Raw genomic sequence first — 18583 nt, forward strand, 5'->3', positions numbered from 1 at the left:
CCAGGAGGGCAGAGGATTTGGTGACCTGTCCACAAGGGAGGCTGCTGCCAGTATTGCCTCATTGTAAGGGCATATTTTGAAATGTCATATTGAATAGACACAATATGTTTTGTAGTAGCAGCAGCGAAATGTAATGGATGGCAAGAAATCAACAATGAAAAGAATAAATGACTTTTTAGATGTATGATCACATAATGTAACAGCAATCCTCTAAATTGTTTTAAATATTGATGAGAAAGGGAAATGTTACCATTGTGTATTCAACAGGACAAATGCTTGAAAGTCAAGCTTCAAAACATTGCAATGATTTAGACTACAGTAAAAAAGGATTGCTGATTGATTCGCAAGTTGGTCTGGCCAATAGGTTATGATTGAGAGAGTAGGAGATTGCAAGAAACTCCCCATACTTCCAGGTAATTCACACAAAGTGCGGGGTTTGAATATACTGCTTTTGTTTCCAGAGAACAGATCCTTTCATATGAATAGGTGTCATTTCCAGCAAATGTAAACAAACCAAGTTATTAACTCAACTGATTATCTTGCCTTTGCTGTTAGGGTAGCTATTAGCATAATCAGGATTATTTCAGCAAATGCACTCTGATCGTGGAATCTCAATCATGGAATTCCATTTAATATTACACTAGCACAGGCTAATTGAGTATGTTTTGTACTCTGCCCATTAAGGATAACCAGGGAAACAGACTGCTTGATTCAATCAGCCTTTTGTAATGGGAAGTATAATCTAATTACCTGGCATTTCATTGGCATTGGAATTCATACGTATTGTAAAACAATCATGTGCGAGGTAAACCATCGTTTTGGGCCAGGAGCAGCATTCTATTAATGGTAAATACCACTCACGGTAACAATGTGAAACAGCTTGTTTTATCGGTTGTCCAAATGTTCAAGGTAGTTCGTCTATCCACATAATTTGAGTAAAATGCTGATACTTTCAGGTCCAAAAGTGACAGTTTTCAGCCTATTTTAAAGGCTAAGAATACATATATAGCACTAATACTGATCAATCAATTGTATGTACCAAGCGTAGAAACGTTATTAGAAAATAGGAGCAGCAATGGCCCATTTGGCCCTTTGAGCCTGCTTCACTATCCAATATTATCATCCCTAACCAAACAACTCTGTACCTTATTTTCATTTTCTCACCATACCCTTTGACCCCTTTAGTGCTAGGAACTATATCTAATTGTTTCTTGAAAATGTTCAGTGTCTTGGCCTCAATGTAACTCCTGCCATCCCAGGAATTGGTCTGATAAAGTTTTGTTGCATCCCCTCCATAACCAGGACATCCTTCCTCAGATGAAGAGACCAAACCATACACGATACTCCAGGTGTTATCTCACCAAGGTCCTGTACAACTACAGTAAAACAATCGTGCTGATGTAATTGAATTCTCCCCATGCCAACTGAGATTACCATGAAGGGCTCTCCTCAACCTCTTTTCCCCTCACCTGCGGTGTGATGGCTCTTAGATGAAATCACCACCAGTCATCTCTCTCTAATGAAAGAGCAGCTCTATAACCTAGGATGACTTGACTTGAATCTTCTCACTGTAAAGGCCAATCCAACATTTGCTTTCTTTACTGCCTACTGCACTTGCATGCTCACTTTCAGCAACCAGTGTACAAGGACATCCAGGTCTTGTTGCACCTCCCTATTTTCCAATCTATTGCCATTTAGATAATAACATGACTTCCTGTTTTTGATCCAAAAATGGATAACCTCACATTTATCTGCATTAGACTGCATCTGCCATGCATTTGGCCATTCAACCTGTCCAAATCACACTGAAGCATCTCTCCATCCTCCTCACAGCTCCCACTCCCACTCAGGTTAGTGTTACCTGCAAATCTGGAAATTTTACGCTTAGTTTCCTCATCCAAATTATTAATTTATATTGTGAATAGCTGGGATGAAAGCACTGATCACTAGGGCATCAAACTGGACCCTGCCTGTCATTCAGAAAAATGACCTTTATTCCTACTCTTTGTTTCTTGAATGCCAGTCAATTCCCTCTCCATGTCAGTATACCTCCCCAGATTCGATATTATTTAGTTTTACATGCTAATATCTTATGTGGGATCCAATTGAAAGTCTTCTGAAAATCTAAGTAAAGATCCAATGGATTCCCCTTATCAACTACTAGTTGTATTCTCAAAACATTTCCAGTAGATTTATCAAGTATGAGTTCTCCTTCATATATTTATGCTGTCAGTACAAGTACTCTGCTATTAAATCTTTTATAATGGACTCATTTGCCACTACCCACCTAATCAGTCTAGAGTTCCCTGTTTTTGTTCGACCTCCTTTTTAGATAGAGGGGTTCAATTAGACACCCCACCCCCCATTCCAAATGAGCAGTTCCAGAATCTATAGAATCTTGAAAGATGACTACCAATGCATACATTATTTCTAGGACCATTACTTTAAGTACTCTGGGATATAATTTATTGGGGCTTAGGTATTTATTGGTCTTTAATCACATCAATTTTCCCATACCATTTCCCGACAAAAACTGCTTTCTTCTCACTAGACCCTGTGTCTTTCTGACATTTTTAGGACTTTAATTGTGTTCTCAGTTGTGATGACATAAACAAAGAATGCCTTTCCTCTGCCATCTATTTGCTCCCCATTATAACTTCTCCTGGACTATAATGTGGTGTTGTGTGATTTTTAACTTTGTCCACTCCAGTCCAACACTGGCACCTCCCCATCATATTTTAATTTGATCAACCAATAATTGGCAAACTCAAACAAAATGTCTACCGTGCAAAGCAATTCTGTAATTGGGCATTGTGGCTCAATCATGTTGATAGAACTGATTTATATTCATAACCAGGAATCTATTCTCTGCAAACAAAAGAAATATGTCAAAGTCTTGCACAAGTGTTGAATTATCTGGGAGAATGGAGGCTCCCTAATCCCCTACTGCATGGTAATGCTTCATCTAATCATTCACATTGCCAACTGAAAATGTGTTGCTGGAAAAGCGCAGCAGGTCAGGCAGCATCCAAGGAACAGGAGAATCAATGGTTTGGACATGAGCCCTTCTTCAGGAATAAGGAAAGTGTGCCAAGCAGGCTAAGATAAAAGGTAGGGAGGAGGGACTTGGGGGAGGGGCGTTGGAGATGCGATAGGTGGAAGGAGGTCAAGGTGAGGGTGATAGGCCGGAGTGGGGTGGGGACGGAGAGGTCAGGAAGAAGATTGCAGATTAGGAAGGCGGTGCTGAGTTCAAGGGATTTGACTGAGACAAGGTGGGGGTTGGGGAAATGAGGAAACTGGAGAAATCTGAGTTCATCCCTTGTGGTTGGAGGGTTCCCAGGCGGAAGATGAGGTGCTCTTCCTCCAACCGTCGTGTTGTTATGGCCTGGCGATGGACGAGTCCAAGGACCTGCATGTCCTTGGTGGAGTGGGAGGGAGAGTTGAAGTGTTGAGCCACGGGGTGGTTGGGTTGGTTGGTCTGGGTGTCCCAGAGATGTTCTCTGAAACGCTCCGCAAGTAGGCAGCCTGTCTCCCCAATATAGAAGAGGCCACATCGGGTGCAGTGGATACAATAAATGATGTGTGTGGAGGTGCAGGTGAATTTGTGGCGGATATAGAAGGATCTCTTGGGGCCTTGGAGAGAAGTAAGGGAGGACGTGTGGGCACAAGTTTTGCATTTCTTGCGGTTGCAGGGGAAGGTGCCGGGAGTGGAGGGTGGGTTGGTGGGGGGTGTGGACCTGACGAGGGAGTCATGGAGGGAGTGGTCTTTTCGGAACGCTGATAGGGGAGGGGAGGGAAATATATCCCTGGTGGTGGGGTCCATTTGGAGGTGGTGGAAATGACGGCGGATGATACACTGTATATGGAGGTTGGTGGGGTGGTAGGTGAGAACCAGTGGGGTTCTGTCCTGGTAGCAGTTGGAGGGGCAGGGCTCAAGGGCAGAGGAGTGGGAAGTGGAGGAGATGCTGTGGAGAGCATCGTCGATCACGTCTGGGGAGGAATTTGTGGTCTTTGGAGAAGGAGACCATCTGGGTTGTACGGTATTGGAACTGGTCCTCCTGGAATAAGTATCCATGGTATTGGAATGGTATATTTAGCATGGATAGAAGATTAGCTAACTAAGGGAAGATAGCGAGTTGGGATGAAGGGGGCACTGTCAGATAGTGGCTTGTAACTAAAGAGCACAGGGGTCTGTGCTGGGATTTACAATATATATGTCCTGGATGAGGAAAGTGAATATACTACAGCCAAGTTTACAGAGACACAAAAATAGATAGCAAGACACATGGTGAGGCTGATACAAATAGTCGACAGTTGAATACTGTACAAACAAAATGAATGGGCGGAAACATGGCTGATAGAATATAATATGGGAAATTGTGAAGTTATGCACTTTGACAGAAAGACTAGATGAGCTGAATAGTATTTAGGTAGAAAATACTGCAGAGACTGCAGCACAGAGGGAGCTGGGTGTCCTTGTGCATGAATCACAAAAAGGCAGCATCCTGGTTCAGCAGGTAATGGGGAAGGCATATGGATGGTGGCCTTTAAGTATAAGAGCAGAGAAGTTTTACGGCAGCTGTACAAGGTGCTGTTGAGACCATAGCTTGAATACTGCAACACAGTTTCCTTATTTAAGGAAAGATATTTCATTGGAGGCAGTTCAGAGAAGGTTCACTGAGATAATCCCAAGAATAGAAGGATTGTCTTACGAGCAAAGGTTAAACAGAGGTAGGATTCTATTCATTGGAATTTAGAGGTAATTTCATTAAATCATTTAGAATTCTTGAGTGGCTTGACAGGGTAAATGCTGAAAGGATGGTTCCCCTCATGGGAGAGTCAGAGACCTGAGGGCATAATCTCAGTATTAAATTGTGCCAATTTAAGACTGAAGTGAAGAGGAATTTCTTCTCCCACAGGGTTGTGGGCCTTTGGAACTTCTTGCCGCAGACAACCATGGGGTCAGAGTCCTTGAGTATATTGAAGGATGAGATTGATAAATTCTTGATCAGTAGGGGAATCAAGGATTATGGGGAAAGGGCAGGAAATAAACATGAGGACTATCAAATGAGCCATGATCTTGTTGAATTGTGGAGTAGGCTCAAAGGGCTGAATGGCCTTCTCATGCTCCTATTTCTTTTGGTCTTATTGCCTTTATTTCAAAAGGCAATGGAATGTAAAAATTAGGGTGGCTTACTAAAACTATACAAAGCACTTGTCAGATCATACCTGAAATACCATAAACTGTTTCTATCTTCTTCTCTAAGGAAAGTTGAGAATGTTCACAAGGTTGATCTTGAGTATGGACCAATTTTCACACAAGTGGGAATTGAGTACGTTGGATTTGTACTTATTGGAGTTTAGAAGAAAGAGACCTTTTTGAACATATAGGTTTCATAGGGGGCTTGATAGAGTAGATGCAGAGAGGTTGTTTCACTTTGAAGGAAATTTTGGACCAGAGGGTAGAATCATAGAGAATCCCTACAGTGCAAAAAGATGTCATTTGGCCCATTGAGTCTGCACCCATCTCCCAAAAGAGCAATACCAACAAGACTCAGCACCCTGCCTTATCCCTGTAACCCTGCATTTACCATGGCTAATCCACCTAGCCTGCACATTCTTAGACACTACGGACAATTTAGCATAGCCAATCCACCTAACCTGCACACCTTTGGACAGTGGGAGGACACTGGTGTATCAAGCAGAAACCACACTGACAAGGGGAGAATGTGCAATCCCCACAGAGACAAGTCACTCAAAGCTGGAATTGAATCCAGGCAATATGAGACACCAGTGCTAACCACTGAATTGTTCCTGCCACCTCAAATCTCAGAGTCCTGTTAAGACAGGGATAAGGAGGAATTTGTTCCCTCAGAGAGTAGTCAATATATGGAAATCTTTACTGTAAAGGGCTTTCAAGATTAAGTCATTAAGAATATACAAGGCTGAGACAGACAGATGATTAATCAGGAAGGGATACAGGGGTGTGGGGATAAGGCAGGAAAGTGGAGTTGAGGATTATCAAATTGATATGACCTCATTGAATGGTAGACTCAATGGGCCGAATGACCTACTTCTGTTCCCATAGCTTTCCCACATCTTATGATCTTACAGTCCTGATGAGTGCAAGATCAAAAGCTTTAGCTGAATTTCTCTCTCTTCAGCAATGTTCAAACTCTACACCACTAAGCCACTGTTTATCATAAGTGCTCTGTTTTTAACAGATTTATTTAAAAGCCTAAAATTTGGGCTCCCTACAAAATGTCTATTATTAAAATATAAAAATACCAATGCCCAAGTCGGGTAGAAACCTATCCCTTCATGTTGGAATTTAATACCTTGAAGTCTATTATCTGAATCTTTGCTTTTTTTAATGATGTTGGTTTAAGCAGAGGAAGTATACTTTGTTTTTGTGTCCAGATGAAAATAGATTTTTTTATTAATTTGTACCTCGAGTCCTTTCAGTTCATGTTTAGATAACTGGATGGAACCACAGCTGATATTCAGGTGTAACTTTACATCAGCTAAACAATGAACACTAATTTTATACACTAAGTTGCTCTGTGTGTGGCACTCCATTCCACTGGAGGCAGACCACACACGAGCGTACATACACACAGCCTGCCTTTCATTTGCATTTTCAGCACCTGTTTTGTAGGCACGCTAACTGATATCACACCACTAGTAAATAATACCGCATGTCTCTCAGTAAGATTGATCAATTGTAAATGGGGGACAAGCATTAGAGAAAAGCAAGTCATTTACAGTGTTGTCAACTAAAACATGCAAAGCATGACACTTTCTGTATCATTCTTTACCACACACATCTTACTGTGTCTGTCAGCCTGACTCTAATTATACAATGTCAAGATTATTACAGGCTAGGCAACTCAGCTGGATAAACTTTATTAATGTTACATTTCAGAAACTCTAAAACATTACTGATGGGTATCTTTGAATGATGAAGAGAGCTGTCAGACATGACTCACACTTGTTCTGATAAAATATTTTGCACTTATCCAAACTTTTACAAAAGCTTTGCAGTCATTTTATTGAATCTGTGCTTTGTTCTTTTTTATTAACTGCTTTTCCCTCAGTGATCTTACGACATCTATAAGGGTTTTGAGGGCAATATGTTCTCACCTGATATTATTCAGCATTCCTGATGAGATGAGGTGTAGTTATCCTTGCATGTTGAACAAAATGCCAAATATAACTTGATCTCACCTTATTCAATCTTTTTTTTTCATTGCTTGGCTCGATAATTCAAATTATGATTAAAGGAATTTCTTATTTTGTGATGCCATGTATAGCTGTCAACAGAGACGAGGAGACTGATTTTCACGGGGGTCGTTTATAAAGGCACAAGCCAATGGTACCATATTTCTGCACATCCAATAATTGTGGTGCCAGATTTGGAGGTTCAGCAATATTGTTGGAAGCAATCAAATGTGATGAGTAGCATAGTTTGGTGGCTTGCTCATTCATAGTTGGAAAATTACATGGAACAAAATAAAGGCAAACAGCGAGAGTAGTCATTAATGCACATACAAAGGTTGTAACATCTGATGAACTGAGACAACTGAAGAAGCATGTGAAGGGATTAAGGGAGTAGAGTATCTAACAAAAGGCAATATCCACCAAGACTTCTCCTTTCTCTTCCTCAAGAGCAGCGGGCTCTTGGGTTCTGGTGAAATATCATTGAGCTCGAAACACTAATTCTTTGTTTCTCTCTACGAATGCTGCCAGATCTGTTCAGTTTCTTCAGCACTTCCTGTTTTTTGTTTTAGATCTCCAGCTCCACTGTTCTATGTTTTAATTTACAAGAGGTTTTTCTGAGCTATATTAACTTCTTCCACTTTAGCTGCAGCCACAGAGCAGGAGAAGGACAACTCTGCAATGACTCTGAAGATGATTGTATCCCTCAGTATCTATACTAATGGAACTACTAGTGCACTATATATTGCTGCGTTAGAGAAGTAACAGAGACTCTGAAGGCAAGAAAAACAGATTTTATAGTGTTCTGTCAAACCAGAGAGAAGCAGTAGGAGTAACTTTGCCAAGGCAGCATGATGCTCAATGTTGCTAGTGTTAATTGGGTGCAACTATATGGCTCTCTATATACTACATATCAACAAATTAATGTAATCGAACTACAAAGACTATTATCCCACAATGTATAGTTAACATGTACAGATCAGCTTATCAGTGAATTCCTACAATTTTGGCAGCTGTCATGATTCTTTTCTCCTGAGCCAATCAATTGCTGTTGCCATGTTGAAGCCAAAGGAATAAACTAGAGACTGTCCACTTGATGACCTGTTCTACATTTAACTCCTAATGCCTCTCCATCACCTAATGGTGCACATACAAGAGCCATTTGGTTAACACAAACATCACGGAACAACACATCAGTACAATTAAAAAAATGGTTCAGTTGCCTGGTCCACCAGAGGGTGAGGGTGGTGTCAATCAGTACTTGGCAGAACCTCTCTCCAAATTCTTGGTGATTGGTTGTTGTTCCACAACCTAGCTTTGTGAGGGCACAGCCAATGCCACCAAGCCTTCAACAAGAACCATGGCAGGAGGAAAAGGAGGGTGGAGAGAAGGAGGAAGGATTTGACACCCTAATGCTCAAGATGGGGCTTTTCATGAATGGTTAATCAAACTTTGGTTATTCTAAAATCTTCATCTCACCACTGATTCACAGCTCCCCATTTTCTACCACCTTATTGCAGACTGGCAGTGTTACCACACTCAGAAACCTAGAGAAAAAACTAAAACAGTTTTAGAAAAACTTTATTCAATGACATTTTCAAAAATACATACAAGACTAAAGTAGGCATTTCTTTGCTTTCCCTTAATGCCTACCTGGTGTGCCTTTTTTCTTGCCCTATACAGGTGTTTTCCAGTGTCTGCAACATGGTTAGTGGAAGGCTGCTGATTCAAGTGGAGGAGATTCAAATAGCCTTGCAGGAATGTCTTGAACATGACAAATCAGCCATCATGACATACAGGATGTGCTTCAGAAAGGGAGCCATTGAAGAGGTATTTCTTATACTATGCTCCATGCTACAGCTCCATCTCAACCAAAGCACTACACTATCATGGCTGTGAAGATCACAGATTCCTCAAATACATATTTTTAAATTCCAGGATGCCACTGCCAGTGCCAGTAGCATGGATTAATTGATGCTCTTACTAAAGGGATTTGATTATCCTTGCTCCATTTCTCTATCCATTCCAATGATAATGTGGAGGTGCTAGTGTTGGACTGGACTGGACAAGGTCAAAAATCAAAGGACAGCAGGTTATAATTCAATGGGTTTATTTGAAAACACTAGCTTTCGGATCACTGCTCCTTCATCAAGTGCTAGTGATGATGATGTCAACTTTCTTATTATAGATTCCAATGTGTTTTTTTTTCTCCTCAGGTATTATGGACAGGACCTATAACAGATCCGATTCCTGCACCTTATTTGATTTGATTTATTGCAGTCACATGTTCCTAAATATACAGTGAAAACATTTGTTTTGCAGATCATAGCAAACAAGGACATACAGATCATAGAGTGCTTAGACAGAGTGATGCATACAGGTTATAGCTGCACAGAAGGTGCACAAAATAAGATCAACATTGTTTGAAATTAGAAAGTCCATTTGTCAGTCGAATAATGGCAGGAAAGAAGCTGTTCTTGAACCCGTTGGCATGTGTTCAATCTTCCGAATCTTCTGCCTGATGAAAGAGGTTGCAGGAGAACATCACCGGGGTGTGGGGGTGGTCTTTGATGATGTTGGCAACTTTTCTGTGGCAACAAGAGGTATAAATGGAATCAGTGGACGAGGGATTGGCTTCTGTGAGAGTCTAGGCTGTGCACATAACTTTCTATACTTTCTTATGGTCCTGGTCAGAGCAGTTGCCATACCAGGCCATTATGCACCCGGCTTGTATGGTTTCTACAGTACATCTGTAAAAGTTGGTGAATGTCCTTACGAACATGCTGAATTTCCTGAGGAAGAAGCATTACTGTGCCTTCTTGACTGTCGCATCTACATTGGAAGTCCAGGACAGGTTCTTGGTTCTCATCACTCCTAGGAACTTTTCCCTCTCAAACTCCTCCACCTCAGCTTTGTTAATGTAGATTGGGGTGTATCCCCCATTTTTTCTCTTGACGTCAGTGATCAGTTGTTTTGTTTTGCCAATATTGAGAGAGAGGTTGTAATCATTGCACCATGACACCAAGCACTCTATCTCCTCCCTCTATTCTGATTTATCATTATTTGATATCCATTCATAGTGGTGTTGTCAGAAAACTTGTGGATGGTGTTCATATGGAATTTGGCTACAGTGTCATAGGTGTACAGGGAGTGTGGTAAGAGGTTGAGAATGCATTCTTGCAGGGTGGACAAAGTTAAAAATCACACAACACCAGGTTATAGTCCAACAGGTTTATTTGGAAGCACTAGCTTTCAGAGCGCTGCTCCTTCATCATGTGGTTGTGGTGTAAGACACAGAATTTATAGCAAAGTTTACAATGTGATGTAACTGAGATTATATATCAAAAAAGACCTGGATTGTTTGTTAAGTCTCTCATCTTTTAGAATGTTAAAAATCACACAACACCAGGTTATAGTCCAACAGGTTTAGATTAGATTAGATTATTTACAGTGTGGAAACAGGCCCTTCGGCCCAACAAGTCCACACCGACCCGCCGAAGCGCAACCCACCCATACCCCTACATTTACCCATTACCTAACACTACGGGCAATTTAGCATGGCCAATTCACCTGACCCGCACATCTTTGGATTGTGGGAGGAAACCGGAGCACCCGGAGGAAACCCACGCACACGCGGGGAGAACGTGCAAACTCCACACAGTCAGTTGCCTGAGTCGGGAATTGGAAGCACACTAGCTTTCGGAGCGACACTCCTTCATCAGGTGGTTGTCTTTTAGAATGACCATGTTGGTTTCAGTTCTTTCATATGTAAATCGCAAAACTTCTTTAGAAGTTACATTCTCAAGTGAACTTTAACAATTGATATCATGTCAGCCCAGATAATGCACTGAAGGTGTTAGCTCCCTGTGAGGCTGTCTGTGCTATAATGTTAAAATCACACAACACCAGGTTATAGTTCAACAGGTTTAATTGGAAGCACTTATGTTTGGAGCGCTGCTTCTTCATCTGGTGGTTGAGGAGTACACTATTGTAAGACACAGAATTTATAGCAAATGTTTACAGTGTGATGAAACTGAAATTATACATTGAAAAATACCTTGATTGTTTGTTAAGTCTCTCATCTGTTAGAATGATCATGTTAGTTTCACTTCTTTCATATGTAAATCACAAAACTTTATTTTAAAAGTTCTCAGGTTAACTTTAACAATTGGTGTCAGTCCAGGTAATACATTGAAGGTATTCGTTCCCACTGTGCTGTTGTCTGTGCCATAATGTTTAGACTGATTATAATCAACAAATTAGTTAACCGAGTCTTACATGGATTCATGCAGTTTTTCAGCAAAGTACAATGTAACTCTGCAAGTACAAATTCACCCCACAAATGTTTATGCGTTTGTGTGCTTGTGTGTGTGTGTGTGTGTGTGTATGTCTGGGGTGGGGGCTTGTGAATGTCTGTGAGAGTGAGTGTATATATGTGTATGTGTGAGTGTAAAAGGTCTCAGGCCTGTGAGAGGGTGCATATGTGAGTGTGGGAGTGTGTGTGTGTGTCTGGGGTGGCAGATTGTGAGTGTCTGTGAGAGACAGTGTATATGTGTGTGTGTGAGTGCAAAGGGGTCTAAGTCTGAGAGAGGGTGCATGTGAGAGTGTGTGTCTGTGGAGTGTGTGTGAGTGCGTGCGTGTCTGTGTATAGGAATGTCTGTGTGTGTGTTTGTGTGTGCGTGTGTAGGAGTGTCTATGTGCGTTGATCACCTGTAGTGTGATTTGAACCCATGGTCCCAGTTGAAGTCCTCCCTATGGGTACGGAACTTAGCTATCAGCCTATGCTCAGCCACTTTTTGCTGCTGCCTGTCCCAAGTCCGCCTGGGAGGATAGTCTCCCGAAGGTCCGAGGTCGAATGTCCTGGACTGCTGAAGTGTTCTCCAATGGTTAGACTGATTCTGATCTAAAGACGGATTTACAGAATCTTACATGGATTCATGCAATTTTTGAGCAAATTAAAATGTAACTCTGAAAGTACAAATTCACCCCACAAACTTATATGGGTATGTGTGCATATGGGTGTGTGTTTGTGTGGAGAGGGAGTTGGGGGGGAGGGTTTATGAGTGTTTGTGACAGGGTGTGTATGTATGTGAGTGTGAGTGTAAAGGGGTTTGAGTCTGTGAGGGGGTGTGTATGGGAGTCTATGTGTGAGTGTATGAGAGAGGCTCTGCGTATGTGTGTGTGTGTAGGAGTGTCTGTCTGTGTGTGTCTGTCTGTGTGTGTCCGTCTGTGTGTCTGTGTGTGTGTGTAGTGCAATGTGTGTAGTGTGTGTCACACTACAGATGACCCTATTGCATGATATGCACACATAGATGGATACACAGACAAACACACACACACTCAGAGCCTCTCTCAAACACTCACACATACACTCACGCACATACACACCCTCTCACAGACACTCATAACACCCTCCCATGCCCCCCTTCACACACACACACACACACACACACACACACACACACACACACACACACACACACACACACACACACACACACACACACACAGACACACACACCAACATGCACACGTACTCATATAAGTTTGTGGGGTGAATTTGTACTTACAGAATTACTTTTCTCTTTGCTCAAAAACTGCATGAATCCATGTAAGATTCTGTAAATCCATTTAAATCTGACCATTGTGGCACAGACAGTCTCACAGGTAGTTAACACCTTAAATACCTTATCTGGACCGACTTGACACCAATTGTTAAAGTTCACTTGAGACCGTAACTTTTAAAAGGTTTTACGCTTCACATATGAAAGAACTGAAACCAACATGATCATTCTAAAAGATGAGAGACTTAACAAACAATCCAAGTCTTTTACAATATTTAATTTCAGTTAAATCACACTGTAAAATTTTGCTATAAATTCTGTCTTACAATCTTATTCTCCATAATCACCTGATGAAGGAGCAGTGCTCCGAAAGCTAGTGCTTCAAATAAACTTGTTGGATTATAACCTGGTGTTGTGTGATTTTTAACTTTGTACACCCCAGTCGAACACTGCCGTCTCCAAATCATGCTTGCAGGGTGCTAGTCTTGAGGGTTATTGTGGAAGAGAAGCTGGTGTCTATCTTCAACTGGCTCTTGGAGTTTTGAGATTACTCTGGAGGTGTTTGTGATGTTGAAGGTGTAGCTGTAGACAATGAGTAGGAGCTTGGTATAGGTGTCTTTGTTATCCAAATATTCCAGGGCTGTGTGTAGGGTTAGGGAAATGGTGGCCACTGTGCACCTGTTATGTCGGTCAACAAATTGCAGGGGATCAAGGCAGGCTGGGAGGTTAGAGTTGATGTGGGCCATGACCAGCCTCTTGAAACACTTCATGATTATGGAGGTCAGAACCAGTGGGCGCTAGTCGTTACAGCATGTTGTACGTGTTTTCTTTGGTACTAGGATGACGCTGGTCTTCTTGAAGCAGGTGGGGACCTCGGCTTGGAGATGGGAGAGAATGGAAATGTCAGTGAATACTACTACCAGCAGGTCTGCATAAGTTTTAAATACATGGCCCATCACTTTCGGTGGGTTGACTCTCAGGAAGACTGGGTAAAAACAAGGATTGCAGATGCTGGAAACCAGAGTCTAGATTAGAGTGGTGCTGGAAAAGCGCAGCAAGTCAGGCAGCATCCGAGGAGCAGGAAAATCAATGTTTCGGGCAAAAGCCCTTCATCAGGAATAGGCTTTTGCCTGAAACATCAATTTTCCTGCTCCTCGGATGCCGCCTGACCTGCTGTCCTTTTCCATCACCACTCTAATCGAGTCTCAGGAAGACTGACTGATATCTGAAGTAATGATGGAGGGACCACGTGGGTCCCTGGTGATCCCGGTGACACTGTGCTGCTGGCATTCTGCTCAAACTGAGCATAGAAAGCATTAGGTGCATCAGGGAGAGAAGTGTCATTGTTCACTATCTTGCTGTGCTCCATTTGTATCTGTTATGTTGCATAGGCCTTGCCACAGGCTGTCGGCATCCATTGTAGCAATGCTATTGGTTGTAGCAATGCTATTGGTTGTAGCATTGTATTCATTTACCGGATTTCAAAGATAAATAAAACAAAGAAATACAGACACTGGAAATCTGAAACAAAAACAGAAATTGCTGGAGAAATTCAGCAGGTCTGGCAGCATCTATGCAGAGAAAACAGTGTTAGTGATTCAAGCCCAGCTCAAAAGTTGTTGGATCCCCACTTCCTCAACCACAACCTTTTTCTTTCTGACTTGTTCACCTGCTCATGCTGCTCTCCACAAACACAGGTTCCCCAACTTCAAATCCAACCCCTCACACACCCCTCACCCCCTACCCCACACACCCCTCACCCCCTACCCCACACACCCCTCACCCCCTACCCCACACTACCCTCACCACCCCACCCCTCACACCCCTCACCCCCTACTCCACACTACCCTCACCCCCTACCCCACACACCCCTCACCCCCTACCCCACACTACCCTCACCCCCTACCCCACACACCCCTCACTCCCTACCCCACACACCCTTCACCCCCTACCCCACACTACCCTCACCCCCTACCCCACACCCCTCACCCCCTACCCCACACTACCCTCACCACCCCACCCCTCAACTTTCATCCTTCAGCACCCACATCTTATCGACCTCAGTCCACACTCTTCATCGCCTCACACCCCATCCCCTCATATCCTCACACCTCACCCCTTCATATCCGCACACATACCCATCACCACTCACCCTTCACTACTCCCACCTCTCCCCATCCCCTTCACTTCCACTCATAACCTTCACTTCCCTATACCCCCCACATTCCCAAAATCATGACTGTGAGGTGCTCCTTAAATTGGTTTCACCAAGCTACATCCTTTCAAAATGTTTGCTGCCTCTCAATAGCATGGCAAATACACCAGTGAACATGCTCACCATTGAGTTCAATAATTTCAGACCATAAACCCAACTCTATTTCCTTCTCTTCATGCACCTGAGGAAGAAGAAGCATTGCTGTGCTTTCTTGATCACCACATCTATGTGGGAAATCCAGGACAGATTGTTGCTTATCTTCACCCGCAGGAACTTGATGCTCCCAACCCTTTCAACCTTCACCCCATTGATGTCGATGGGGGTGTGTCTTTCTCTTTTCTTCCTGAAGTCAATGATCAGTTCTTTTGTTTTGTTGATGTTAAGAGAGAGGTTGTTATCACTGCACCATGACACCAAGCCCTCTATCCCTTTCCTGTATTCTGACTCATCGTTGTTCGATATCCACCTTACCACCATGGTATCAATAGCAAACTTGTTGATGGTATTCATTCAGAATTTGGCTACACCGTCATGGGTGTTAAGAGAGTACAGTAGGGGGCTGAGAATGCATCCTTGGGGACAGCTTCAGTGTTGAGGATTATCATGGAGGAGGTGCAGTTATCCATCTTCACTGATTGAAGTCTGTGGTTCAGGAAGCTGAGGATCCAGTTGGAAAGATTGGAGCCGAGAACTAGGTATTGTAGTTTTGAGTTTAGTCTGGAGGGGATTACGGTGTTGAAGCCAGCACTGTAATCAATGAATAGGAATCTGGCGAAGGTGTCCTTGTTGTCCAGATGTTCTGGGGATGAGTGCAGGGCTAGGAAAATGGCATTCACTGTGGACCTGTTACATAGGTCAGCAAATTGCGGGGGATCGAGAGAAGCTGGGAGGCGAGTGTTGATATGACCGTGACCAGCCTCTTGAAGCACTTCGTGATAATGGAGGTCAGAGCCACTGGGCAGTAGTCCTTAAGGTACCTTGTATTGCTTTCTTGAAGCAGGTGGGGATTTTGAAATATATGAGGGAGAGGTTGATGATGCCAGTATATACTTCTGCCAGCTAATCCACACAGAATCTAAGTACCAAACTGAGGATACCATCTGGGCCCATCACTTTCCTTGTGTTGATTCTCAGGAAGGCTGACATGACGTCCGCAGAGTGACGTCTGCATCACTTCCTCAGAAAGTATACTTGAAACTTTCTTGTCCTCAAGTTAATACCACTAGACTCTTTACTTGAAAGATCAATAGTTATCATTCCTGCCACTGCGAACATGATCTTACCATCAAACACATTTTGCTCTCCACAGTGGTTAGCACTGCTGCCTCACAGTGCCTGAGACCCGGGTTCAATTTCCGACTCAGGCGACTGACTGTGTGGAGTTTGCACGTTCTCCCCGTGTCTGCGTGGGTTTCCTCCGGGTGCTCCGGTTTCCTCCCACAGTCCAAAGATGTGCGGGTTAGGTGAATTTGCCATGCTAAATTGCCCGTAGTGTTAGGTAAGGGGTAAATGTAGGGGTATGGGTGGGTTGCGCTTCGGCGGGTCGGTGTGGACTTGTTGGGCCGAAGGGCCTGTTTCCACACTGTAAGTAATCTAATCTAATCTAATCTCCCACAGCTTTCTAAAGGAAGTGGTTCTTCAGGTACACCTGATTGGATCTTCCAATATCATTGATACCTTTTCTTCCCCATTCATTACCTATTTTAATCCCCACACATGCCCTGAAGATTTATTTTCACTTCCTCCTGCATCACTGTTCACAATCAAATATACCATCTGGGTTGAGGAGAGATATCTTGTCCTATCTCCAACGTAATGTCCTGCACATATTGGTCACAGCTAGTCTTCTTTACTTCAGAGAGACCAAAGGCCAGTTAAGTGCTAACCAGTTTTCTGACTTCAAGTGCAATTCCAATCTTTCTGCCTCTTGCTGTTTCAATTTTCCACTCCTCTCCCACTTCAGTCTTTAGACTTTGACCTTGTTCGTGTGAAGTTCAGCACAAAGTTGCAGAATCTTTTTATCAAGCATTTCAATTGAATTCTTCAGACCTCAACTACAAACCCAGTTTTCTCTGAGGCAGAAAGTATGGAGCTTGTACAGGTTTGTATTTCTGGCTTGGGTGTAAAACAGCACGTTGGTATTTGAAATAGAGAGCCCTGCTGGAATATTGGGCTGCAGTGTTAATCAACTTATCTTTTATACCAGAGGCTGGACTTTCCATTGCGCAGGAGGACAGGTTCACAGGTTCTGGTCACCCTATTACAGGAAAGATTTGGAAGTTTTGGAAAAGGTGCAGAGGAGATTTACCAGTATGTTGCCTGGTCTGGAGCAAAGCTCTTCTGAGGAAAGATTGAAAGACTTTGGTCTATTCTCATTGGAGAGAAGAAAGCTAAGAGGGGATTTGATGGAGACATACAAGATGATCAGAGGATTAGATAGAGTCAACAGTGAAAATCTTTTTCCTATGATGATGACATCAGCTTGTACCAGGGGTCATGGCTACAAATTGAGAGGTGATAGATTTAAGACAGATGTCAGAGGCAGGTTCTTTACTCAGAGAGTGGCAAGGTCGTGGAATGCCCTGCCTGCCAATGTAGTTAACTCAGCCACATTAGGGGCATTTAAACAATCCTTGGATACGCACATGAATGATGATGGGATAGTGTAGGGGGGATGGGCTTAGATTAGTTCACATGTCGGCGCAACATCGAGGGCTGAAGGGCCTGTTCTGTGCTGTATTGTTCTGGTTTTTTTGGTTAGATTACTTACAGTGTGGAAACAGGCCCTTCGGCCCAAGTCCACACCGACCCGCCGAAGCGTATATCACCCAGACTCCTACATTTACCCCTTCACCTAATACTACAGGCCAATTCACCTAATCTGCACATTTTTGAACTGTGGGAGGAAACCAGAGCACCCGGAGGAAACCCACGCAGACACGGGGAGAATGTGCAAACTCCACACAGAGAGTCGCCTGAGGCGGGAACTGAACCCAGCTCTCTGGCGCTGTGAGGCAGCAGTGATAACCACTGTGCCACTGTGCCGCCCACTAAAGATTTACAAAGGTGTTTCCGGGTTTGAGCTTGAATAGATTTTTTAGATTAGATTACCTTCAGCCCAACAAGTCCACACCAACCCTCCAAAGAGAAACCCCTCCTTCCTATATTTATCCCTGACTAATCCACCTAACACTACAGGCAACTCAGCATGGCCAATTCATCTAATCTGCACATTTTTGGACTGTGGGAGGAAACCAGAACAAACCCACGCAGACACGGGCGAATTGCAATCTCCACACAGACTGTTGCCTAAGGCGGGAATTGAACCTGGGTCCCTGGCGCTGTGCGGCAGCCGTACTACCCAATGAGCCACCGTGCCACCCCTGTTCTATGTTCAAATAAGTCCCAACACTTGCTTAAACAATGAGTTATAATTTAATACTGTTTAGAAATACCCACCAGGACTTACTCACCAATCAGCTGCTCCTGTTGGTCCAATGTCACTTTCTGAACTTGCAAGTCTTGTCTACTCCTGCCCCCACTGGACCCCCAGCTTCATTCAACTCTCATCCCGCTGCTGCTGCTG

Source organism: Hemiscyllium ocellatum, chromosome 2 (assembly GCF_020745735.1).
Source record: "Hemiscyllium ocellatum isolate sHemOce1 chromosome 2, sHemOce1.pat.X.cur, whole genome shotgun sequence".
In the NCBI taxonomy this organism is placed as follows: Eukaryota; Metazoa; Chordata; class Chondrichthyes; order Orectolobiformes; family Hemiscylliidae; genus Hemiscyllium; species Hemiscyllium ocellatum.